General features: G+C 39.2%; 2 protein-coding genes across 4 annotated transcripts in view; both read left to right on the top strand.

The window, feature by feature from the left end:
- The window catches only part of ZNF91 (zinc finger protein 91), a 227,612-nt gene extending 215,194 nt beyond the window's left edge, over positions 1 to 12,418 (top strand). For 2 of the 3 annotated variants that reach the window (XM_050769481.1, XM_050769477.1), the window contains exon 5: positions 7,289 to 9,764. The gene's annotated coding sequence lies outside the window, so the exon portion shown is untranslated. Of the gene's footprint in view, positions 1 to 7,288; positions 9,765 to 10,503 lie in introns of those variants that run through there. The other variant, XM_050769479.1, reaches the window with a different exon arrangement.
- The window catches only part of LOC126942223 (zinc finger protein 724), a 715,842-nt gene that overhangs the window by 215,192 nt on the left and 474,224 nt on the right, over positions 1 to 26,426 (top strand). The gene's annotated exons all lie outside the window — the stretch shown is intronic.

The raw sequence follows: 26,426 nt of genomic DNA, 5'->3' as shown, positions 1-26,426 counted from the left end.
TGCAAAAAGCTCTTTAGTTTAATTAGGTCTCAGCTATTTATCTTTGTTTTTATTGCATTTCCTTTTTGGTTTTTGGTAATGAAATTTTTGCCTAGCCAATGCCTAGAAAGGTTTTTCCGATTTTATCTTCCAGAATTTTTATAGTTTCTGGTCTTAGGTTTAAGTCCTTAATCCATCTTGAGTTTATTCTTTTATAAGGTGAGAGATGAGGATCCAGTTTCATTCTCCTACATGTGGCTAGCCAGTTATCCCAGAACCATTTGTTGAAAGGGTGTACTTTCCCCACTTTTATGTTTTTGTTTGCTTTTTTGAAAATCACTTGGCTGTAATTATTTGGGTTTATTTCTGGGTTCTCTGTTCCATTGGTCTATGTGCCAATTTTTATACCAGTACCATGCTCTTTTGGTTACTATGGCCTATATAGTTTGTAATCAGGTAGTGTGGTGCCTCCAGATTTGTTCTTTTTGCTTAGTCTTGCTTTGGCTATGCAGGCTCTTTTTTGGTTCTATATGAATTTTGGTTCTATATGAATTTTAGTATTGTTTTTTCTAACTCTGTCAAGAATGATGGTGGTATTTTGACGGGGATTGTGTTGAATTTATAGATTGCTTTTGGCAGTATGGTCATTTTCACAAATTATTCTACCCATGCTTGAGCATGGGGTGTGTTTCCATTTGTTCGTGTTGTCTATGATTTCTTTCAGCAGTGTTTTGTAATTTTCCTTTTACAGGTCTTTCGACTTCTTCATCAGGTATATTCATTTAATTATTTTATGCTATTGTAAAAGAGGTTGAGTTCTTGATTTAATTCTCTGTTTGGTTGCTGTTGGTGAATAGAAGAGCTACTGAGTTGTGTACATTAATCTTGTATCCAGAAACTTTGCTGAATTGTTTTTCAGTTCTAGGAGCTTTCTGGAAGAGTCCTTACGGTTTTCAAGGTAAATAATCATATCATCAGCAAATGGACAGTTTGACTTCCTGTTTACTGATTTGGATGCCCTTTATTTCTTCCTCTTGTCTGATGGCTCTGACTAGGACTTCCATGGCTCTGTTGAAGAGGAGTGGTGAGAGTGGACATCCTTGTCTTGTTCCCATTGTCAAAGGAAATGGTTTCAACTTTTTTCTGTTCAGTATTATGTTGGCTGTGGGTTTGTCATAGATAGCTTTTATTTTTACATTAAGCTGTGTCCCTGGTATGCCAACTTGACTGAGGGGTTTAATCATAAAGTGATGCTAAATTTTGTCAAATTGTTTTTCTGCATCTATTCAAATGAGCATGTGGTTTTTGTTTTCAATTCTATTTGTGTGGTATATCACATTTGTTGACTTGTGTGTGTTAAACCATCCCTGCATACCTGGTATGAAATCAGCATGATCATGATGGATTATCTTTTTGACATGTTGTTGGATATGGTTAGCTAGTGTTTTGTTAAGAATATTAGCATCAATATTTATCAAGGATATTGGTCTGTAGTGTTCTTTTTTGGTTGTATCTTTTCCTGGTTTTGGTATTAGGGTGATGCTGACCTCATAGAATGAATTAGGGAGGGGTCCTCCTTTCTCTATCTTGTGGAATAGTGTCAAGAGGATTGGTACTAATTTGAATATCTGGTAGAATTCTGCTGTGAATCCATCTGGTCCTGGGCTTTTTTTGTTGGTAATTTTTAAATTAACCACTTTAATCTCACTGCTTGTTATTGGTCTGTTCAGGGTGTCTAATGCTTCCTGATTTAAGCTAGCAGGGTTGTATTTTTCCAGGAATTTTTTCATCTCTTCTAGGTTTTCTAGTTTATGTGTGTAAACGTGTTCATACTAGCCTTGAATGATTTTTTTGTATTTCAGTGGTGTCAGTTATAATGTTTCCTGTTTCATTTCTCAGTGAGGTTATTTGGATTTTCTCTCTTTTCTTGGTTAATCTTGCTAATGGTCTATCAATTTTATTGATCTTTTCAAATAAGCAGCTTTTTGTTTCATTTACCTTTTGTATTTTTTTGTTTCAATTTTATTTTGTTCTGTTCTGATCTTGGTTATTTTCTTTTTTTCTGTTGGGTTTGGGTTTGGTTTGTTCTTGTTTCTCTAGTTCCTTGAGGTGTGACCTCAGATGGTCCGTTTTTGCTTTCAGACTTTTTTATGTAGGCATTTAGGGCTATGAATTTTCGTCTTAGCATCACCTTAGCTGTATCCCAGAGGTTTTGATAGATTGTGTCATTATTGTCACTCAGTTTGAAGAATTTTTTAATTTCTATATTGATTTTGTTTTTTGCCCCAGTGCTCATTCAGGAGCAGGTTATTTAATTTCCATGAATTTGCGTGGTTTTGAAGATTCCTGTGGGAGTTGATTTCCAATTTTATTCCACTGTGGTCTGAGAGAGTGCTTGACATAATTTCAATTTTCTTAAATTTGTTGAGGATCATTTTATGGCCTATCTTATGATCTATCTTGGAGAAAGTTCCATGCACTGTTGAGTAGAATGTGTGTTCTGCAGTTGTTGGATAAAATGTTTTGCACGTATCTGTTAAGTCCATTTGTTCCTGGGTATAGTTTAAATCCATTGTTTCTTTGTTGACTTTATGTCTTGATGACCTGTCTAGTGCTGTCAGTGGAGTATCAAAGTTTGCCACTATTATGGTGTTGCTGTCTATCTCGTTTCTTAGGTCTGTTAGTAATTGTTTTATAAATTTGGGTGTTCCAGTGTTAGATGAATACATGTTTAGGATTGTGATGTTTTTCTGTTGGACCAGGCCATTTACCATTACATAATGTCCCTCTTTGTCTCTTTTAATCACTGTTACTTTAAAGTTTGTTTTGTCTGGTATAAGAGTAGATACCCCTGCTTGCTTTTGGTATCCATTTGCATGAAATGCCTTTTTCCACCCCTTTAAGTTTATTTGGGTCCTTATGTGTTATGTTAGCTGAGTCTCGTGAAGAAAGCAGATAGTTGATTGGTGAGTTCTTATTCATTCTGCAGTTCTGTGTCTTTCAAGTGGAGCATTTAGCCCATTTACATTCAATATTAATATTGAAATGTGCGGTAGCATTGCATTCATCATGCTCTTTATTGCCTGCATAGTTTGGTGTTTTGTGGGGTTTTTTAATTTTAATTTTTATTATTTTTTTTTAATTTTTATTTTTCTTGAGACAGAGTCTTGCTCTGTCTTCAAGACTGCAGTGCAAGATTATGTTCTTTGTCTACCACCACCAGGTTGAGTAGGGAAGAATAATTGGGTGCGAGAGGTGCTAGATGTGTCTAGTTCAGACTCTTGTTGGACGGGTCTTGCTGCGGCTGCTGTGAGGGGTGCAGGTGAGATTCCAAGGTCACTAAAGTTTTGTACCTAGGAGGATTATGGATGTCTCTGCTCAGTCATACAGGATGTCAGGGAAGTGGGGAAAGCTGGCACTCACAAGCCCGACTTAGCTCCCATGCAAACCAAAGAGTGGGTCTCAATTTCACTTTGCCCCCACAACAGCCCCGAGTCTGTTTCCAGGTGGAGGGCAAGTTGGGCTTGAAAATTGCGTAAGGCTTCCTGCCTCCCAGCTGGGAAAGAACAGTGCTTTAGTTTTTCCCAGCCTGTGAAGTCTGCAAGCCAGATTCTTGCCTCCCCCTGAGTTCTGGCCAGGAGACTTCTTGCCTTGTTCAAATTCTTGCAAAGTTCAGCTAGGGAAGTCTTTCTCCCTTTGGTGTTTTACGCCCTGCTCCTCTGTTTTCCCTCCTGATGGATTCCTGTGGTGCCAGGCAGGAATGGGCTGCTTGGGGATTCAGCAAGCTCCTAGGGCCTCCCTGCTGCCTCCTGCACCCTGTATGGGGGTGTGTGTTCAGAAGAGGAGGGTCTGCCGTTCCCACTTCTGCAGTTGGGGCACTCACAGTATTTGGGGTGTCTCCCGGGTCCTGTAGGAGCAGTCTACCTCCTTCAGAGGGTCTGTTCCTAATGCCTTTAAAGGTACATTCTCAAGCTGAAGGTGGTGATTTGTTCAGGTAATCTCACCTGAGAAAGAATTACAGAAGAGAGAAAACATGGTTGATTCTTAGATAAGTGTCCCAGGTCAAAACTGTGTTCACAGTTTCTTCTAGAATTTCATGTATTTAGAATTGCAATCATTTACATTTCTACCTCTGATGCTTTTGCCTAACAAGATTGTTTCAACTACCTTTTCCCTTTTCTTCTCATGACAGTGAAAGGATCTCTTTAAAATAATTCTTCCCAATTTATCAGAGCCTTTATTCTCTCCATCCAGCCTTCTTATATATCACAAATAATACTCATCTTGAATTTATACCCTGAAATATTGAAAACATTTTCTTTTCTTTCTTTTTTTTTTCTTTTTTTGAGGTGGAGTTTTGCTCTGTCACCCGTACTGGAGTGCAATGGCGCGATCTTGGCTCACTGCAACCTCCACCTCTCGGATTCAAGCGATTCTCCTGCCTCAGCCTCCCGAGTAGCTGGGATTACCGGCGTGTACCATCATGCCCAGCTAATTTTTGTGTTTTTGTAGAGATGGGGTTTCGCCATGTTGGCCAGGCTGGTCTCAAAACTCTTGACCTCAGGGGATCCATCCACATCAGCCTCCCAAAGGACTGGGATTACAGGCTTGAGCCACTGCCCGGCATGAAAGTATTTTCTTTGTTGACAGATCAGCTTGGGCAGGTGGGGATTGCAAGGCTCTTGTATTGGTTCGAACCTTGAGAGCACGCCAACAGACAAGATGAGGCAATGTGAAGAACAGACTGTTTTAATGAGGACCTGGGTGCAGGCGGGCTGAGACCTAAAATGGCCTCAGCCCCAAGTAAAGACAGGGCAGGGGTTTTATAGTCCTCTGTAAACAGGAAGTGTCCCAGTCTGACGCGACTGCTACATAGTACCAGACAACCTCCCTCTCGATCTTAAGGGGGAATGTGTCTCCTGGCCAGATCTCTTCCTGCTTCTACTCTCTTGCTGATGCATGCTGCTGGCACAAGTGGCCTTGCACCTTGGAACTGGGCCTGAGGAGGGAGAAGTTATTCATTCCCTTAAGCTTTCAGACCCCAGGGAGAATCTTTCATTCTTGTCTATTTGGTCATAGAAAAAAGGGACAACTTTCTCAGTAACTACTTCAGGCATGACATAGGAGTGGAATGGGTACCTTCAAAAAATAAAAACTTAATTTTTGGGGTATTTTTGAGAGACAGGTTGATACCCATTGTGTCGTTGTAGCAGGAGCATTGTCTGGATTGTCTGGTGGCTAACTAGTTTCAACAGGAGTTTTAGTGGTTTTATCATTAGTGGGATTACACGGGAGAGCAACAGGAGGAACGCGGTGATGATTACTGGTCCTACCAGCGTTTTAAATTCTCCTAAATTAGAGAACCACCTTCCTAAAAGGTTTGTTGGGCCCCACCCCTTCTAGGTTCGGACTGGTACATGGGTACTTTTCTGATTTTTGAAGTGATTCCCAGTACTGCTTTTCTGTTATCGTCTATGTTAAGACAACAATTAGCGATATTAAACTTACTACAGACTCCACCTTCTTCTGCTAATAAGTAGTCTAGTGCTAGCCTGTTTTGATAAATAGCCGCATGCATTTGGTTTTGTTGTTCTGTGAACATTTCCAGAGCTGAGGCGGTTTGGTTAGTGATTATCTCTAAAACTGCCTGTAGTCTTAATTATTCTAGTTAACATATATATGGGAGTGCAATAACCCCATGAACTATCCTCAGCTCAAGTGGCAGGACAGTAATATTTGATGATCCATTGTGGAGGCCATTCATCCTGTTGCCATCTTTGGCTTCCTCCTGCCTTTAAGGATCGTGGTTGTTTTTTATTTGTTTGTTTTAAATTATTATTACATGCAGGGACTCCAAGAGTGTTTCCCACTGTTAATGTTTTGGAGGAGGGAGTAGCCTTGGGGATGAGCTTGACCCTGGTGCGATGAATCCAGCTGGGGAGTCCTTGGACTCTCACTGCGGTCAACGTGCTGAGTATCACAGTGCAGGGGCCTGCCAACTTCAGTTGTAGATTTTTGTGAGGGTTGGGTTGGCAGATAAACACATCTGTGCCTGCAAGACAGTTATGTTGAAAGGACAAGGAGGTGTTGACAGGGAGGGGCATGGCCTCATTTGCTGCTTCATGAAAGAAAGACTGTGTCTGGATTAAGGAGGGGAGGTAATTCCCTAGTGGCTCAGAATCTGGGAAGGGTGGAGGCCTCAAGACAAAATTTGGCTATCAGGAGAACCAGCCCCCAATATTTCAACGTAGGTTCTTTTCTATTTTCCTTAAGTGTCGGCCGGTCTGAGAAATAAAGAGAAAGAGTACAAAGAGAGAAATTTTACAGCTGGGCCTCCGGGGATGCCATCACATATTGGTAGGACCATCATGGCAACCCCGAGCCACAAAACCAACAAGTTTTTATTAGGGATTTCAAAAGGCGGGGGGGTACGAATAGGGAGTGGGTCACAGAGATCACATGCTTCAAAGGGCAGTAAAAGATCACAAGGCAAAAGGGGAGAGCAGGATCACAAGGCAAGGGCAAAATTGGAATTACTGATGAGGGTCCATGTCCCATTGGGCATGCATTGTCTTGATAAACATTTTAACAGGAAACAGAGTTCACAAGCAGATAACCAGTCTGACTAGAATTCACCAGGCTGGAATTTCCCAATCCAAGCAAGTCTGAGGGCACTGCAGGAGACCAGGGCATATTTCTTCCCTTCTCTCGACCACATAAGACAGACACTCCCAGAGCGGTCGTCTATAGGCCTACCCCTGGGAATACATTCCTTCCCCAGGGTTATCAATTATTAATATTCCTTGCTGGGAAAAGAAATCAGTGATATTTCCCCTATTCACATGTCCTTCCATTGGCTCTCTGTGAGAAGAAAACTATGACTGTATTCTGCCCAACCCCGCAGGCAGTCAGACCTTATGGTTATCTTTCCTTGTTCCCTGAAAATTGCCGTTATTCTGTTCTTTCTCAGAGTGCCCTGATTTCATATTGTTCAACCACCCATGTTTTACAATCAGATCTCATTTGTAAAACGCACGTTTTACAAACAATTGTACAGTTAATGCAATCATCACAGGGTCTTGAGGCAACATACATCCTCAGCTTATGAAGATGATAGGATTAAGAGATTAAAGACAGGCATAGGAAATTATAAGAGTATTGATTGGGGAAGTGATAAATGTTCATGAAATCTTCACAATTTATATTCAGAGATTGCAATAAAGACAGGCATAAGAAATTATAAAAGTATTAATTTTGGGAACTAGTAATTGTCCATGAAATCTTCACAATTTATGTTCTTCTGCCACAGCTTCAGCCAGTCCCTGACTTCCTGCAACATTCAGCCAAACATAATTTCAAAGGGACTATAAAGACTGTGCCTTTGGTGTTGTGCAGAATCTCATGAGGGCAAAAGGGAGATTTTTTTGTCCACCACTGGAGGGTTTCTAGAGCCAGCTTGGTGAGTTGGGCTTTAACAACAGAGATAATTTTTTTCAACTTTGCCTGAAGATTGAGAACTGTAGGGTGTGTGGAGAACTCATTTTATAAGTAAGGATATAGAGACACCTTGGGTACTTTGTCTGAGGAAGGCAGGCCCATTATCAGACTGGATGAATGTTGGTAGTCCAAAATGGAGAATTATGTGCATGTTGAGAGTTTGTGTGATGACATTTGCATCTTCTGAAGTTGTTGGGAAAGCTACTCACCTGGAGAAAGTACAGACAAAGGCTAGAAGATTGCAGAGCTGTTTATCGGGCAGCATGTGAGTAAAGTCTACTTGTCAGTCTTGCCTGGGTACCTGGCCCTGGGCTTAGTGAGTGGGAAAAGGTGGTGGCCACAGGCAGCTGTGGGGTGATACTGATTGGCAGATAGAGCAGGACTGGGTAATCTCTCAAACATGGCTGGAAAGGTGAAGACAAGTGAGGATAGGGTGGAGAAGTTGCAGGAGAGGTTTGTAATTGACATGGAAAGAGTTGTGGAGGCTTTGGAGGATAGAGATTGTGAAGAAGAATGAAGCGCCTTTCCTTGACATACAATGTTCCTTGGTTTTGAAAGTTTGGGGCTTGGTAGTCCCCCTTTTCTTCTGGGGAGTAAAGAGGAGAGAACGAAGACAGGCACAGAAAGTGGCCTTGCACAGGTTGTAGGGCTACTTGTTTGGCTTCTCTATCTGCTAGATTTCTGGCTGATATAGGATTGTCTGGCATTTAGTGGCCCCTGCAATAAATGATGGCAGCTTTCTACAGGAGTCTAGTGGCTTGAAGGAGCTTGCTGATGAGAGTCATTTATGACAGGAGTGTTTTTTGTTGTTGTTGTTGTTGTTTGTTTGTTTGTTTGTTTTTTGCAGTTAGGAAACCCTGTTCTTTCCAGATGGATGAATGTGAGTGCACTATGTGGAAAGCATAATGAAAATTTGAATATATGTTGATCTGTTGTCTGACTGCTAGAGTGAGAGCTCGAATGAGGGTGATGAGTTCAGCTTTTTGGGAGGTGGTACCTAGGAAGAGTGGATTAGTTTGAATAGTGTGTGTGGGGGGGGGTGACAATATAGCATAGCCAGCATGCCGGCATCCTTGATGTAGGAAGGAGCTGCCATCTACAAACCAAGTAAAGAAGGCATCTGGAAGAGGTTGCTCTGTTAGGTTTGGAAAAGCTATAAGAAAGGTTTGAACATGTTGACACAGAAGTGTATAGGATCTTGGACAGTGGTAGCTTCAGGTAAGAGCATGGCCAAGTTTAGACGGGAGCTGGTTAGCATGGTGATGTGTGGAGTTTCTATGAATAGAGCATACAGTTAGAGGAGCCATGGGGGAGAGGTGAAACCTAGTACACTGTGGTGAGCTAGCATGTCTTTGACATTATGGGTTGAATAAACTGTTAAGTTGGCTTGGAGAGATAGTTTAGGCTTTCAAGGGTGAGGACAGCAGCTGCTGCCAATGTTCAGAGGCAGGCAGGCCATCCTAGAACTGTGGCTTCAAACCATTTAGAGAGGTAGGCAACAACCTGGAGGGTGGGTCTCTTAGACTAGGTTAGAACACCTACTGCAACTCCACACCATTCATCGGTATATAGAGAGAAAGGTTTAGTGGTTCCTTCTGGGCTAGCTGGGTCTAGGTTGGTATACTTTTTCGTGGTGTCAGTTAAACAAGAGAGAAAAAGGGCTGGGTTTTCGTTATGACCTTGGGTGATTTCTGAAAGTTTTTCATAGTTTACCACTTTATGGGCACCCTTTTTGAGTCCTGCAAGGAGACACACAATCATGTTGTCTCGATGGTGGCATCCAGGGACCACGTCTTGATAATCCCAGTGGGGGTCCTCGTTGGGAACCGCCTCTGCACCAGTAGGCTGTGCAGGAGCCTGGTTATGAATTGTATTGGCATGCACCTGAGCTAGGGTCCATATACGGTCCTGGTCTTCTGCGGAGAGGGTGGCAGAGAGGATAATGTAGAGGTCATGCCAAGTTAGTTCATAACACTGGGTGAGATACTGAAGCTCTCCAATATAAGAGGTAGGGTCTTCTGAAAATGAACTGAGTCTTTTTGTTAATTTGAGAGAGATCAGTGAGGGAGAAGGGAACATGAACTCTAACAGTATGTTCAGTTTCTGCTACTTCCTGAAGGGGGCACTGTAGCACCAGCACTGAAGTAAGGATGGGGCATGGGCCAAAGATGGTGCCTGAGCAAGTATGGATGGGAGAGAAGGAGGAACATGGAAGTGGTTCCTGCTGAGGGTTTGAATGGGGAAGGGGGGTTGAGTTAACAGGCAGGGGAGGATAGGTAGGAGTATAAGGTGGTGGGATGGGTTTACAAGCCTCAGGAGAGGGTGGTGGGGTAGGTTAATGGGTACAGGCAATACTGGAATTGTCATGAGGAGGGGACGATGTAGGAAAAGAAGTGGATACTGCTGACTAGGAATATGGTGGCTGGGAATATGGCCACTGAGAAGATGGGGACTGAGAAGATCGTGGCTGAGAAGATAAAGAAGAGGCTTGGAGGTGAAAGAAGATGGTTGAGAGGGAGAGGTAGGGGCTGAGACGGGTGGATGGCAGTCTGCTGGATCCAAAGAAGAGGTAGGGTCGGGAGGAGGAAGGCGATCAGGGCGGCGAGAATAGAGGAGGAGGATTTGAACAGGTGAGCAAGAACTGCAGAGATTGGGTTGTGATCTGAGTGCAAAAACCTGGATATAAGGAATTTCTCCTCATTTTTCCAGCCATCAGCAATAATTGATTAAGTCAGTTAAAATTGTAAAGTCTAGTGTTCCATTTGCGGGCCATTTGGACCCATTATCCAATTCGTATTGTGTCCAGATTGAATTGCAAAACAAGACAAGGCACGGATATCTTGCCTGAGGCCTAAGGTTTGTAGGTTTTTTATGAGGCAGCCTTCAAGGCTGTACTTTGGAATGGAAAACTTGCAATTTCGCGTAACAGGGTTAGGCTGGAGAGAACAGGGAAAAGGGTACTGTCCTGGGCAGCTGGAGGGAGACGATAAAAGGAGCGATTGTCACTACTACCTTTTTTGTTCCCAGGACGGGATGGAATGGCTTAGAGGCATCCCCCTAAGACCAGATGATCAGCAAATGCCTGGCACATGCCAGAGCCTTCTTGGACCAACGTTGGATTTTTGGACCGGAGAAACCAAGAGAGGCTGTGTTGATTTTTCCCTGTTAACTGGGCTCGCGGGACACTTACTGGTAGGTGAGATCAGTGACCAAGGGGCATGCACAGAGAGGCGACTGGAGGCTGAGGAGCTTCGTTTGTCCAGCTGCCATACCCAGATGGCCTCCCTCTCCATCTTCGGGGGTATGTGTCTTCCGGCCAATTCTTCCTGCTTCTGCTGTCTTGCTGACTCAATCTGCTGGTGCAGGTGGCCTTGTGCCTTGGGATTAAGCCTGTGGAAGGTGGAGTTATTCATTCCCTTAAGCTTTCGAGAGAATCTTTCAGGGATATAAAACATTCTTATTAGGGTTGCTGCTGGGTCCTCAGATATCAGTGAGGGAGAAAAGTGCACCGTTTAGGTTCCATCTGAATGCTTCATCAGCTCTCTGAAGAACATAATTTTAAAATTCCAACTGGAAAAGAATGGAATTAATAGCCTGGAATAATTTAGAAAGATATGTATGTAAAGGAATTAATTCAAAGAAATGTGCCTTCTAGAATGCTGAAGAGATATTATTTAAATAGACTACTAGAAATTACAAAACATGGGCATCATATGTGGCTTGAACTTTGCATAAAACATGTTTTTCAAGATTAGATTCAGATTATAATTTATGTTTTTTGTCGGGCGTGGTGACTCACGTCTGTAATCCCAGCACTTTGGGAGGCCCAGGCGGGTGGATCACGAGGTCAGGAGATTGAGACCATCCTGGCCAATATGGTGAAACCTCGTCTCTACTAAAAATACAAAAAATTAGTCAGGCGTGTTGGCAGGCATCAGTAGTCCCAGCTACTCAGGAGGCTGAGGTAGAAGAATGATGTGAACCTGGGAGGCAGAGCTTGCAGTGAGCCAGGATCACGCCACTGCACTCCAGCCTGGGTGACAGAGTGAGAGACTCCATCTTAAAATAAATAAATAAATACATAAAATAATAATTTATGGTTTTTGGCCAGTAATCTCACAGAAGTCATGTTGCATCCTCCTATATGTATCAGCACCCGATGCCAATCTGTCCAATTCATTTTATTCACTTGGTTAATGTGTTTTCTGAAGGAATTCGTCACTTTAAGATTACTTTCTAAAAACTGTATTATTAACAGGTATTTTGGAGAGATTTTCTGACTAATGTACATAAACAATCACATTTAATCTGAAAGCTCTCCAGTCATGCCAAGTGTCAGGTTGCAGCCCAAGCTGAGGTCTGACATAAGTCAGTGGGCGAGTGGTGGGTTGCTGGAAAAACACTCAAGGAATTGTAGGCAGTTTTGATATGGCTTTATTATCTCTCTGGGCAGAAGCCTGGACATGAGCCATATGTACAGGATCAGCAGTTTTACTCTCTCTCTTCCCCTCCTATCCACCTGTCTGTGTACTCCTTACACAGAGTAGCGGCTCAGAGCCAAGTATGAGCTTATGTAACTAGGTTACATAATGAGAATTGTGTACCTGCACTCAAACTCACTGAGTCATACTGAGCCAGATGTTTACCTCAGCTTATTCTTGACCACAGCACATCCATTTTTCTTACATCCCTTTTCTTAATAGTTTCTCTTGTCTATATCTTGCTTTGGAAAATGAAGGCTGTCATCTTCGTTCACTGCTCATATACATGGGGATAAAACCCAGGTTCTATCACTAGATGTTTTACAAAGTATTTTCCTTAAGTTAGAATCATTTATGTCATTTGTGAGTTTGTTAGCAAATCAGTAACTGAGATCTCGTCCCAGACCTCTTGAATTAGAATCCATATTTTAACAAAATCTGCAGTTCATTGATGTATGCATTAAAATTTGAGAGGTACCTTCTAACTTACTGTGACTTCTCCATATGAGAACTAGACAGAACTTACTGTGTATAATGTAAATATGGCACTCAAAACTGTATATGCTTGTGTTTATGCCATAAATTTTATGCTGTATTATTTAGAAAACTATAGTACCTACATTGGTTTGTGGATCTTTTTTCATTTTATTTCCTCAGAATACAAAACTACATTAGAGAATCTTTCTCTATTTAACAATATTTTATGGGATAATTCCAGTCTCTCATGTAAAACAGAGGCAGCTCTCGTAACTCTCAAACACCTAGAGTAAAATTAACAGTACTACCCATGGCCATTTGCTAAATATGTGTGGGTGTTTTGGTTTTCTTAGGAAATGTTAACATTCAAGGCTTTGGCCATAGAATTCTCTCAGGAGGAGTGGGTATGTCTGAATCCTGCTCATTGAAATTTGTATAGAGATGCAAAGTTAGAGAACTACAGAAACCTGGTCTCTTGGTGAGAATAAATATCCCCCAGATTTTCTAATATACCATAAGGCTTCTATTTTCTCCTTCTGTGGAATGATTTTGGGAGGTTTTGCTCTGCATACATTATTTTTAGATTAATACTTTTAAGAAAAACTTGAAGGTTTATTGGAATAGATAAGAAAATTTTCAAGATGTTTTATATTAACAGGAACCTTCCCCTTTCTTGAGCTAATATGTATCCTTCACTCTAGATTAATGATAATTCTAGAAATTCAGTGGCATTAAACATTGTTGTACAAATGTTAAAATCCAATATCCAGCACTAATTTTAAATTCAATAGTATTGGATAGTACAGCTAAGGACCCAGAAATGTCACATATGTTTTAAATATTCAAAAGTTTCTGTCAGAAAACAGTATTTTGGAATTAAATTTCTAGAATCTTTCATTATATTCTCTCCTCTCTACTGAAGATAGTACTAGGTTGGTAACTGGAGAATCCCAGAAAGTCATGCTAATTTTTCTAACAAAACAGACCTTGTTGTCTGTAACTCTGATCTGATCTACTGCTTTGAGCAAATAAAAGCCCTAGAATGTGAAGAGACATGAGACAGTAGTCAAATACTCAGGTAGGTAAGCATGAATGAAGCAGATAACAGAGATGAGGGGTACAACGGTCAAAAAGAATTCCAGACCTTAAAATGTGCTTTGCTTCAATAGAAAGGTTTCCTAAATTCCAGACCTATAGAATGCTTTGCTTCAATAGAAAGGTTTCCTAAAAAGCCATTTTTATTTCTCTAGCTCTCAAATAGGAGCATCTTTTGTCCCATACCCTTAAATTCTCTAAGGACTCTACTTCCTATTTAGTGATTTTCCTTAGAGGGTACTGTGACAGCTAAAGTCCTCTTTATGGCTTATAAGGTACTGTATGATATGCCTGCTCTTCCATTGTTTCGGGGGAATATAAGAATATTTCTGAGTATTTTTGAGGAACTGCATGTTAGATCATTTCTTAAGTGTTCTTTTCCCATCATGTCTGAAATGTGTGAGAGCAGTGGTGATATTAAGATTTGTTTCAGAAATCTCAGGAACATGAATGACAGATGTTACTTATTTCTCTATTTTTTCTTTTTGATATTAACAATCCTAACAGATTTGAAGTGATAACTCATCGTTTTCATTTGCAGTTTCCTGTTGGTAGGTGATATGGAGCACTTTTTTATATATCTGTTGGTCATTGTATATAAATCTATACAAATATTTTCAAATATACAAATATATACAAATAATCATTTCTAGTGATCTTTTGTATTACTGTTGTATCCATTGTAATGTCTGTTCTTTCATTTCTGATTTTGTTTATTTAGATTTCTATTCTGTTTGTGGTTAATCTATCTAACAATTTACCAATTTTGTCTTTTTGAAAAACCAACTCTTTATTCTGTTAATTATTTTTATTGTTTTTGGACTTAATGTCAGTTGGTTCTGTTCTGATTTTTATTTATTTCTTCTTCTAACTTGGAATTTGATTTGTTATTAATTTTCTGGTTATTTTTGGGAAATATTTTTGGCAAAATATTTTTTCAGTCTTTTGACTGTTTTTTAGTTGGATTATCATTGTTATCATTATACTTGCCTTTGCTTTGAATTTTCTATATATTTTGAATATTAAGCTTTTCTGGTATATACAGTTTGTTATTGTGAGCATGCTGCAATAAATGTGCAAGTATAGGTATCATTTTCATATAATAAACTATTTTTCTTTGGGTAGATACCTAGTGATGAGATTTCTGAATCAAATGATAGTTCTGACCAGGCATGGTGGCTCACACCTGTAATCCCAGCACTTTGGGAGGTGGAGGCAGGCAGATCACGAGGTCAGGAGTTCAACACCAGCCTGACCGATATGGTGAAACCACGTCTCTACTAAAAATACAAAAGTTAGCCAGGTGTGGTGGCTCTCACCTGCAGCCCCAACTCCTCAGGAGGCTGACACAGAAGAAGTACTTGAACCTGGGAGTCAGTGGTTGCAGTGAACTGAGATCATACCACTGCACTTCAGCCTGGGCAACTAAGACTCCGTCTCAGAAAATAAAACAAAAATGGTAGTTTTATTTTTAGTTGAGATTGAGCATTTTTTTTCATATGCGTGTTGGCTATTTGTATGTCTTTGTTGAAAAATGGTTAGTAATGTTATTTGCTCAATTTTCAATAGAATTCTTTGTTTATTATTATTGTAATATTTTTGAGTTGAGTTATTTGTAAATTCTGAATATTAGTTCCATGTTGGCACATAGTTTGCAAATATTTTCTTTTATTCTGTAGATTGCCTATTTATCCTGTTGATTTTTTTCTGCGCCAAAACTTTTAGTTTGATTTCCATTTGTCTATTTTATATAATAATAATATGATAAATAATATAATAGTTTTCTTTGTTGTGTCCTTGGCTAGTTTTGGTATCAGGGTGATACTGACCTCTGAGTGACTTAGGAAGAATTTTATTATCCTCAATTTTTGGTAAGAGTTTCAGGAGGATTATTATTCTTTGTACACTTGGTAGAATTTTGCTGTGCATTTATCTAGTCCTGAGCTTTTCTTTGTCAAGACATTTTTTTATTGCCGACTCAATCATGCTACTCATTATTGGTTTGTTCAGGTACTCTATTTCTTCCTGACTCTATCTTGGGAGGTTGTTTCCATGAATTTATTCATTCTTTCTAGGTTTTCAGGTTTGTGAGTGTCTGTCTAGTTGTTTAAAATCGTTTCTAGTGATCTTTTATATTACTGTTGTATCCACTGTAATGTTTGTTCTTTCATTTCTGATTTTGTTTATTTAGATTTCTATTCTGTTTGTGGTTAATCTAGCTAGCAATTTACCAATTTTGTCTTTTTGAGAAACCAACTCTTTATTCTGTTGATCATTTTTATTGTTTTTGGACTTCATGTCATTTGGTTCTGTTCTGATTTTTGTTATTTCTTCTTCTAACTTAGAATTTGATTTGTTACTAATTTTCTAGTTACTTGAAGTGTGATGTCAGGTCCTTAATATGTAAGCTTTCTATTTTTTTGATGCAGGTCTTTAGGCTATGAACTTCCCTCTTAGTACTATATTTGATGTATCTCACAGGTTTTATTATATTGTGTTTCTATTTCCATCTTTTTTCCCACAAATTTTTAACTTTCATCTTAAATTTTTTTTTGTTTGTTTTGAGATGGGGTTTACTCTGTCACCCAGGCTGGAGTGTAGTGGCACAGTCTTGGCTCGCTGCAACTTCTGCCTTCCAGGCTGAAACGATCATTTTATATAAGCCTCCTGAGTAGCTAGGACAATAAGTGTACACCACCACACCTAGCTATTTTTTCATATTTCTTTTTTTTTGTAGAGATGGGGTTTTGCCATGTTGCTCAGGCGAGTCTCAAACTTCTTACCTCAGGTGGTCCACCTATCTCAGCCTCCCAGAGTGCTAGGATTACAGGTGTGAGCCACCACCCCTGGTCAGCCATCTTAATTACTTCATTTACACAGTCACTGTTGAGTAGTATTTTGTTTAAATTCTTTGTAAATTTATACTTTCTGAAATTTTTCTTGATATTGATTTGTAGTTCTATTGTGGTCTAAGTAGGTAGTTGATATAACTTTGATTTTTGGGGATACTTTGTTGATTTGCCAAATTTCCTCTGAATGGTCTCTCAAATGTGAGTAGAATGTTTAATTTCTCCACTATTATTGTATTACTGTCTATCTCTTTGTATAGATTTATTAATATTTCTTTTTAAAATCTGGGTGCCATGATGTTTGGTGCGTATACATTTAGAATTATTATATCTTTTGGCTGAAATGATTTATTTATTATTGGATGATGATCTTCTTTATCCTTTGTGTTACAGCTTTTTATTTAAAGCCTGTTTTATTTGATGTAAGTATAGATATTTCTGTTTACTTTTGGTTTCTGTTTGTGTTAATATATTTCCCCCCATTCGCCTTTAATCTGTATGTTTCTTACAAGTAAGCTGAGATTTTTGTAGGCAACATAGAGTTGGATTATTTTTTCTTACTCATTTCATAAATCTTTTTTTTTTTTTTTTTTTTTTTGAGATGCAGTCTTGCTGCATTGCCAAGCTGGAGTGCAGTAGCACAATCTCATCCCACTGCTCACTGCAACCTCCACCTCCCCTATTCAAGTGATCTCCTTTCTCAGCCTCCTGAGTAGCTGGGACTACAGGCGCACAGCCCATGCCCAGCTAATTTTTGTATTTTCAGTAGAGATGAGGTTTCACCATATTCGCCAGGCTGGTCTTTATCTCTTGACCTCATAATCCACCCACCTTGCCCTCCCAAAGTGCTGGGACTATAAGCATGAGCCACCGCACGCAACCAAATCTATACATTTCAATGAAGTATTTATTTATATTCAAGGTAAATATTAGTATGTAAGGTTTTGTTAGTATCATGTTAATTATTTTCTTGTTTTATTTTTTATTTTTATCTTTGTAGTTTAATAAAATTCTGTCATGTTGTGATTTGATTTATTTCACTTTCTGTTTTTTGTAAGACCTGTTTTATACTTTTATATGTTTTAATAATGGTGAATATCAGTCTTTTGTTTTTATATTAGAATTTTTTTTAACATCTTTCATAGGCCCAGTCTAGTGGTAATTAGTTTCCTCAGCATTTATTTCTCAGGGTAAGCCTTTATGTTCTTCACTTGTGACGGTTGTTCTAGCTTGATGTAAAGTTTTTGGTTGGCAGTTTTTTTTTTTTCAATACTCTAAAAGTGCCATCCCATTTTCTTCTGGCCAGTAGAGTTTCTGCTGAGAAGTCTGCTTTTAATCTAATGTGATTTTCTTTATAAATGACTAGATGCCTTTTTTTTTTTTTTTTTTTTTTTTTTTTTTTGCTTATTTTAGAATTACTTCCTTCACTTTGACTTTAGATACTCTGATTATCATGTGCCATGATGATGTCTGTTTTGCAATATATTGTGTTTGTATTTTGTTGTATTTTGTTTGCTGAGTTTCCTGTATGTGTATGTCTAATTCAGTTGCTAGAGTTGGGAAGTTTTCATCAATTGTTTTCTTAAATAGGTTTTCTTTTTTTTTTTCTTTTTTTATTTTTACTTTTTTAAAAATTATTATACTTTAAGTTCTAGGGTACATGTGCACAACGTGCAAGTTTGTTACATATGTATACTTGTGCCATGTTGGTGTGCTGCACCCATCAACTCGTCAGCACCCATCAACTCCTCAGGGTTTTCTAAACTTTTTGATGTTTTTTCTTTCTCAGAAAAACTGATAATTTTGAAGTTTAGTCACTTTATGTGGTCAGAAACATCTCAAAGTCTTTGTTCATTCTTTTTTATTCTTTTCTCCTTATTTTTGTCTGACTATATTATTTTAAAAGACCTGTTTAAAGGTTTGAAAATTCTTTTTATGTTTGTTTCCGTCTGTTATTGAATCTTTCAGTGTATTTTCTTTTTCCTTCAATAAATCAGTTCCATAATTTTTGTTTCAGTTTCTATTAAAAGATACCTATCTCCTTGGAACATTTCCCATTCATACTCTACATTTATTTATTTATTGTTGTATTGGTTTTCAGATTTCTCTTGTGTCTCTTTGAACTTCTTTAAAATCTATGCTTTGAAGTCTTTTAAAACTATTTTAAAGTCATTTAAATGAAATTTTTTTTCTTCTTAGAGTACTGGAGAATTATTATGCTCATTTGAAAGTGTCATAAACCTTGGTTTTCTGTGTTTCCTGTGTCTTTATGTGTCTTTATATTGATTTCTGCACATCTAAAGAAACAGTTGTTTCATTTTATTTTTGAATTTACATTCATTGGAGGAATTTTTTTTTTGAAGTTATTACCATAATGTTTATTATGTAGAGCCATTTGGCTTTACTTTTGGGTTTGTGCAATGGGAAAGACTCTGTATAAGTTTCTTCAGTATAAAGAAATATATATATACACACACACACACACACGTCTGTTTGTGTGTGTGTGTAGATATATATATAAAACAAATGTTTTATTGACTTAGGGGTCATCTTTTCTGTTTGGTTGATTTTTAATTCTAAGTCTCAGAAAACAATACATTTACCTTTGGTGTATTGGTCATTGAGGACCAGCACACCTGACATGAAAGGGTGAGAAGGTAGGGTGGGGTGGATGCTGAGAAATTACTTAATAGCTATAATGAACATTATTCGAATGATGGATACCATAAACGCCCTGACTTCACCACTATGCAATCTATGCATGTAACTAAATTATGCTTGTACCCAACACATTTGTATAAATAAATTAAAATCAACCACTAGTTAGAGCTTGCTATCTTGCTTATTCATACATACAAATACATTATAAACGTTTCCCATGACATTAACTATTATTGATACAGGAGTTAAAAATAATTATTTAGGCCAATAGTGAGTGAGGGCAAAAAAAAGTCCTTGGTAAAGTTTTCCTTTTAATAAAAAGCCCACAAATTTTATAAATAAAAAGCCCACAAAAAAGCTGCTCTTCTGTTTAACAAAGAGCAACCTGTAAGATTGAGCTGCAGACATAGAAAAGCAAGCTGTAAGCTTGCATGAATAAATGCCGGCACCTTTGCCAATAGGAAAAGGAGCTACCTGGAAACTACACATGTTCAAAATGGTGGCTCCATCTTCCCTTTTCTTTGTAAACCACATGTAGAGTAAGAAGCAGGCAACATAGTGCTGGCAAACGCTCCGTTTGCATAATCAAAGATGAGGGTGGGGAAGCCAGCTTCCTTGTGAGCTGTGTAAACATCCATAACTGATCCAGCCAATCTTTGGCCCTATGTAAATCAGACACTGCCTCTTGAAGGCAGTCTGTAAAATCCAATGCACTTCTCTGCAAGCTGGAAGTCCCACTCTTTCTCAGGAGAGAGAGCTATTCTCCTTTCTCTTTCTTTTGCCTATTAAACGTCTGCTCCTAAACCAAGTTTTTGTGTGTCCATGTACTTGATTTCCTTGGTATGAGATGGTGAACCTCAGGTATTTACCCCAGACAAGTGATTCTACTTCATTATGTCAAAATTAATGTATTAGTTAAAATTGCTATATTAAGAAATGTAGCACATTTTAAAGGCTGCTGATGCACAGTGCAAAATCTGCCAGGAGTTCAGTGGAACATGTTATTTTAAAAAATATTTTCTGGGGTTTCAAGATGGCTGAATAGGAACAGCTCCAGTCTATAGCTCCCAGCATGAGTGATGCAGAAGACAGGTGATTTCTGCATTTCCAACGGAGGTACTGGGTTCATCTCACTGAGACTTTTTGAACAGTGGGTGCAGTCCATGGAGTGTGAGCTGAAGCAGGGTGGGGCATCACCTCACCCGAGAAGCACAAGGGGTTGGGAAATTCCCTTTCCTAGGCAAGGGAAGCCCTGACAGATGGTACCTGGAAAATCAGGACACCCCCACCCTAATGCTGTACTTTTCCGACGATCTTAGCAAATGGCACACCAGGAGATTATATCTTGTGCCTGGTCCTGAGGGTCCCATGCCCATGGAGCTTTGCTCACTGCTAGCACAGCAGTATGAGATCGAACTGAAAGGTGGCAGCGAGGCTGCAGGAGGGGCATGCACTATTACTGACGCTTGACTAGATAAACAAAGTGACGGGGAAGCTTGAAATGGGTGGAGCCCACTGTAGCTCAAGGAGGACTGCCTGCCTCTGTAGACTCCACCTCTGGGGGCAGGGCATAGCTGAACAAAAGGCAGCAGAAACTTCTGCAGACTTAAACATCCCTGTCTGACAGCTTTGAAGAGAGTAGTGGTTCTCTCAGCACAGAGTTGAGATCTGAAAACGGACAGACTGCCTCTTCAAGTGGCTCCCTGACCCACAAGTAGCCTAACTGGGAGACAACTCCCAGTAGGGGCGACTGACACCTCATACAGCCTGGTACCCCTCTGAGACGAAGCTTCCAGAGGAAGGATCAGGCAGCAACATTTGCTGTTCTGCAATATTTGCTGTTCTGCAGCCTCCGCTGGTGATACCCAGACAAACAGGGTCTGGAGTGGACCCCCAGCAAACCCCAACAGACCTGCAGCTGAGGGTCCTGACTATTAGAAGGAAAACTAACAAACAGAAAGGAATAGCATCAACATCAACAAAAAGGACATCCACACCAAAACCCCATCTGTAGGTCGCCATCATCAAAGACCAAAGGTAGATAAAACCACAAAGATGGGGAGAAACCAGAGCAGAAAAGCTGAAAATTCTAACAATCAGAGTGCCTCTTCTGCAAAGGAATGCAGCTCCTTGCCAGCAACAGAACACAGCTGGATGGAGAATGACTTTGACAAGTTGACAGAAGTAGGCTTCAGAAGATCGGTAATAACAAACTTCTCCGAGCTAAAGGAGGATGTGTGAATCCATTGCAAAGAAGCTAAAAACCTTGAAAAAAGATTAGATGAATGGCTAACTAGAATAAACAGCATAAAGAAAACCTTAAATGACCTGATGGAGCTGAAAACCATGGCATGAGAACTACGTGATGCACGCACAAGCTTCAGTAGCCAATTCGATCAAGTGGAAAAAAGAGTATCAGTGATTGAAGATCAAATGAATGAAATGAAGCAAGAAGAGAAATTTAGAGAAAAAAGAGTAAAAAGAAATGAACAAAGCCTCCAAGAAATATGGGGCTATGTGAAAAGACCAAATCTACATCAGATTGATGTACCTGAAAGTGAGGGGGTGAATGGAACCAAGTTGGAAAACACTCTTCAGGATACTCTCCAGGAGAATTTCCCCAACCTAGCAAGTCAGGCCAACATTCAATTTCAGGAAATACAGAGAACACCACAAAGATACTGCTCAAGAAGAGCAAGAGCAACCCCAAGAGACATAATTGTCAGATTCACCAAGGTTGAAATGAAGGAAAAAATGTTAAGGGCAGCCAGAGAGAAAGGTTGGGCTACCCTCAAAGGGAAGCCCATCAGACAAACAGCGGATCTCTCAGCAGAAACTCTACAAACCAGAAGAGAGTGAGGGCCAATATTCAACATTCTTAAAGGAAAAAATTTTCAACCCAGAATTTCATATCCAGCCAAACTAAGCTTTCTAAGAGAAGGAGAAATAATGTCCTTTACAGACAAGCAAATGCTGAGAGATTTTGTCACCACTAGACCTTCCTTACAAGAGCTCCTGAAGGAAGCACTAAACATGGAAAGGAACAACAGGTACCAGCCACTGCAAAAACATGCCAAATCATAAAGACGATCAATGCTAGGAAGAAACTGCATCAACAAGCAAAATAACCAGCTAACATCATAATGGCAGGATCAAATTCACACTTAAGAATATTAACCTTAAATGTAAATGGGCTAAATGCCCCAATTAAAAGACACAGACTGGCAAATTGGATAACGAGTCAAGACCCATCAGTGTGCTGTATTCAGGAGATGCATCTCACGTGCAGAGACACACATAGGCTCACAATAAAGGGATGGAGGAAGATCTACCAAGCAAATGGAAAACAAAAAAAGCAGGGGTTGCAATCCTACTCTCGGATAAAACAGACTTTAAACCAACAAAGATCGAAAGAGTCAAAGAAGGCCATTATATAATGGTAAAGGGATCAATTCAACAAGAAGAGCTAACTATCCTAAATATATATGCACCCAATACAGGAGCACCCAGATTCATAAAGCAAGTTTTAGAGACCTACAAATAGATGTAGACTCTCACAGAATGATAAGGGGAGACTTTAACACACCACTGTCAACATCAGATAACAAGACAGAAAGTTAACAAGGATATCCAGGACTTGAACTCAGCTCTGCACCAAGTGGACCTAACAGACATCTACAGAACTCTTCACCCCAAATCAACAGAATATACATTCTTCTCAGCACCACATCACACTTATTCCAAAATTGACCACATAGTTGGAAGTAAAGCACTCCTCAGCAAATGTAAAAGAACAGAAATTATAACAAACCACAGACCACAGTGCAATCAAATTAAAACTCAGGATTAAGAAACTTACTCAGAACCTCACAACTACATGGAAACTGAACAACCTGCTCCTGAATGCTACTGGGTAAACAATGAAATGAAGGCAGCAATAAAGATGTTGTTTGAAACCAATGAGAACAAAGACACAACATACCAGAATCTCTGGGACACATTTAAAGTAGGGTGTAGACGGAAATTTATAGCATTAAATGCCCACAAGAGAAAGCAGGAAAGATCTGAAATTGACACCCTAACGTCACAATTAAAAGAACTAGAGAAGCAAGAGCAAACACATTCAAAAGCTAGCAGAAGGCAAGAAATAACTAAGATCAGAGCAGAACTGAAGGAGATAGAGACACAAAAAACCCTTCAAAAAATCAATGAATCCAGGAGCTGGTTTTTTGAAAAGATCAACAAAATTGATAGACTGCTAGCAAGACAAAGAAGAAAAGAGAAAAATCAAATAGATGCAATAAAAAATGATAAAGGGGATATCACCACTGATCCCACAGAAATACAAACTATCATCACAGAATACTATAAACACCTCTATGCAAATAAACTAGAAAATCTAGAAGAAATTGATAAATTCATGGACACATACACCCTCCCTCCGAAGTCTAAACCAGGAAGAAGTTGAATCCCTGAATAGACAAATAACAGGCTCTGAAGTTGAGGCAGTAATTAATAGCCTACCAACCAAAAAAAGTCCAAGACCAGATAAATTCACACCCAAATTCTACCAGAGGTACAAGGAGGAACTGGTATCATTCCTTCTAAAACCATTCCAATAAATAGAGAAAGAGAATCCTCCCTAGCTCATTTATGAGGCCAGCATCATCCTGATACCAAAGCCTGGCAGAGACACACACACACACACAAAAAGAGAATTTTAGACAAATATCCCTGATGAATATCAGTGCAAAAATCCTCAATAAAATACTAGCATATCAAATCCAGCAGCACATCAAAAAGCTTATCCACCCGGATCAAGTTGGCTTCATCCCTGGAATGCAAGGCTGGTTCAACATACGCAAATCAATAAACGTAATCCATCATATAAACAGAACCAAAGGCAAAAACCACATGATTTTCTCAATAGATGCAGAAAAGGCCTTTGACAAAATTCAACACCTCTTCATGCTAAAAATTCACAGTAAACTAGGTATTGATGGGATGTATCTCAAAATAAGAGTTATTTATGACAAACCCACAGCCAATATCATACTAAATGGACAAACACTGGAAGGAGTCCCTTTGAAAACTGGCACAAGACAGGGATGCCCTCTCTCACCACTCCTATTCAACATAGTGTTGGAAGTTCTGGCCAGGGCAGTCAGGCAGGAGAAAGAAATAAAGGGTATTCAATTAGAAAAGGAGGAAGTCAAATTGTTCCTGTTTGCAGATGACATGATTGTATATTTAGAAAACCCCATTGTCTCAGCCCAAACTCTAGTAAAGCTGATAAGCAATTTCAGCAAAGTCTCAGGATACAAAATAAATGTGCAAAACTCACAAGCATTCCTAGACACCAATAACAGACAGAGAGCCAAATCGTGAGTGAACTCCCATTCACAATTGCTTCAAAGGGAATAAAATAAGTAGAAATCCAACTTAGAAGGGATGTGAAGGACCTCTTCAAGGAGAACTACAAACCACTGCTCAACGAAATAAAAGAGGACACAAACAAATGGAAGAATATTCCATGCTCATGGATAGGAAGAATAAATATCATAAAAATGGCCATACTGCCCAAAGTAATATATACATTTAATGCCATCCCCATTAAGCTACCAATGACTTTCTTCATAGAATTGGAGAAAACTACTTTAAAGTTCATACACAACCATAAAGGAGCCTGCATTGCCAAGACAACCCTAAGCCAAAAGAACAAAGCTGGAGGCATCATGCTACCTGACTTCAGACTATACTACAAGGCTATAGTAACCAAAACAGCATGAGACAGGTACCAAAACAGAGATATAGACCAATGGAACAGAACAGAGCCCTCAGAAATAACACCACGCATGTACAACCATCTGATCTTTGACAAAACTAACAAAAACAAGAAACAGGGAAAGGATTTCCTATTTAATAAATGATGCTGGGAAAACTGGCTAGCCATATATAGAAAGCTGAAACTGGATCCCTTCTTTACACCTTATAGAAAAAGTAATTCAAAATGGATTAAAGATTTAAATGTTAGATCTAAAACCATAAAAACCCTAGAAGAAAACCTAGGTAATACCATTCAGGACATAGGCATGGGCAAGGACTTCATCACTAAAACACCAAGCGCAATGGCAACAAAAGCCAAAATAGACAAATGGGATCTAATTTAACTAAAGAGCTTCTGCACAGCAAAATAAATTACCATCAGAGTGAACAGGCAGCCTACAGAATGGGAGAAAATGTTTGCAATCTACCTATCTGACAAAGGGCTAATGTCCAGCATCTACAAAGAACTTAAACAAATTTGCAAGAAAAAATCAACCCCATGAAAAAGTGGGCAAAGGATATGAACAGACACTTCTCAAAAGAAGACACTTTTTCAGCCAACAGACACATGAAAAAAATGCTCATCATCACTGGTCAACAGAGAAATGCAAACCAAAACCAACAAATGAGATACCATCTCATACCAGTTAGAATGGAGATCATTAAAAAGTCAGGAAACAACAGGTGCTGGAGTGGATGTGGAGAAATAGGAATACTTTTACACTGTTGATGGGACTGTAAACTAGTTCAACCATTGTGGAAGACAGTGTGGCGATTCCTGAAGGATCTAGAACTAGAAATACCATTTGACCTAGCCATCCCATTACTAGGTATATACCTAAAGGATTATAAATCATGCTGCTATAAAGACACATGCACATGTATATTTATCATGGCACTATTTACAATAGCAAAGACTTGGAAACATTCCAAATATTCATCAATGATAGACTGGATTAAGAATATGTGGCACATATATACTGTGGAATACTATGCAGCCATAAAAAAATGATGAGTTCATGTACTTTGTAGGGACATGGATGAAGCCGGAAACCATCATTCTGAGCAAACTCACTAGGACAGAAAACCAAACACTGCATGTTCTCACTCATTGGTGGGAATTGAACAATGAGAACACTTGGACACAGGGTGGGAAACATCACACTCAAGGGCCTGTCATCGGGTGGAGGGCGGGGGGAGGGACAGCATTAGGAGAAATACCTAATGTAAATGATGAGTTAATGGGTGTAGCACACCAACATGGCCCATGTATACATGTGTAACAAATCTGCACGCTGTGCACATGTACCCTAGAAATTAAAGTTTAATTAAAAAATTTTTTTAAATTGCAATTAAAGATAAATTCCTTTGTAATGTGTGAAAAACTGGCATCTCATTATTTTAATACACATTTTAGTAACTAGGTAACTTGGTTTTATATATGTTTAGTGTACTACTTTTTGAATTATCTAGTAAGATCTTCTGCTTGGCCGGGCGCGGTGGCTCAAGCCTGTAATCCCAGCACTTTGGGAGGCCGAGACGGGCGGATCACGAGGTCAGG

Source organism: Macaca thibetana, chromosome 19 (genome assembly GCF_024542745.1).
Source record: "Macaca thibetana thibetana isolate TM-01 chromosome 19, ASM2454274v1, whole genome shotgun sequence".
NCBI classification, from domain to species: domain Eukaryota; kingdom Metazoa; phylum Chordata; class Mammalia; order Primates; family Cercopithecidae; genus Macaca; species Macaca thibetana.
This window is presented reverse-complemented; position numbering and strand designations above follow the sequence as displayed.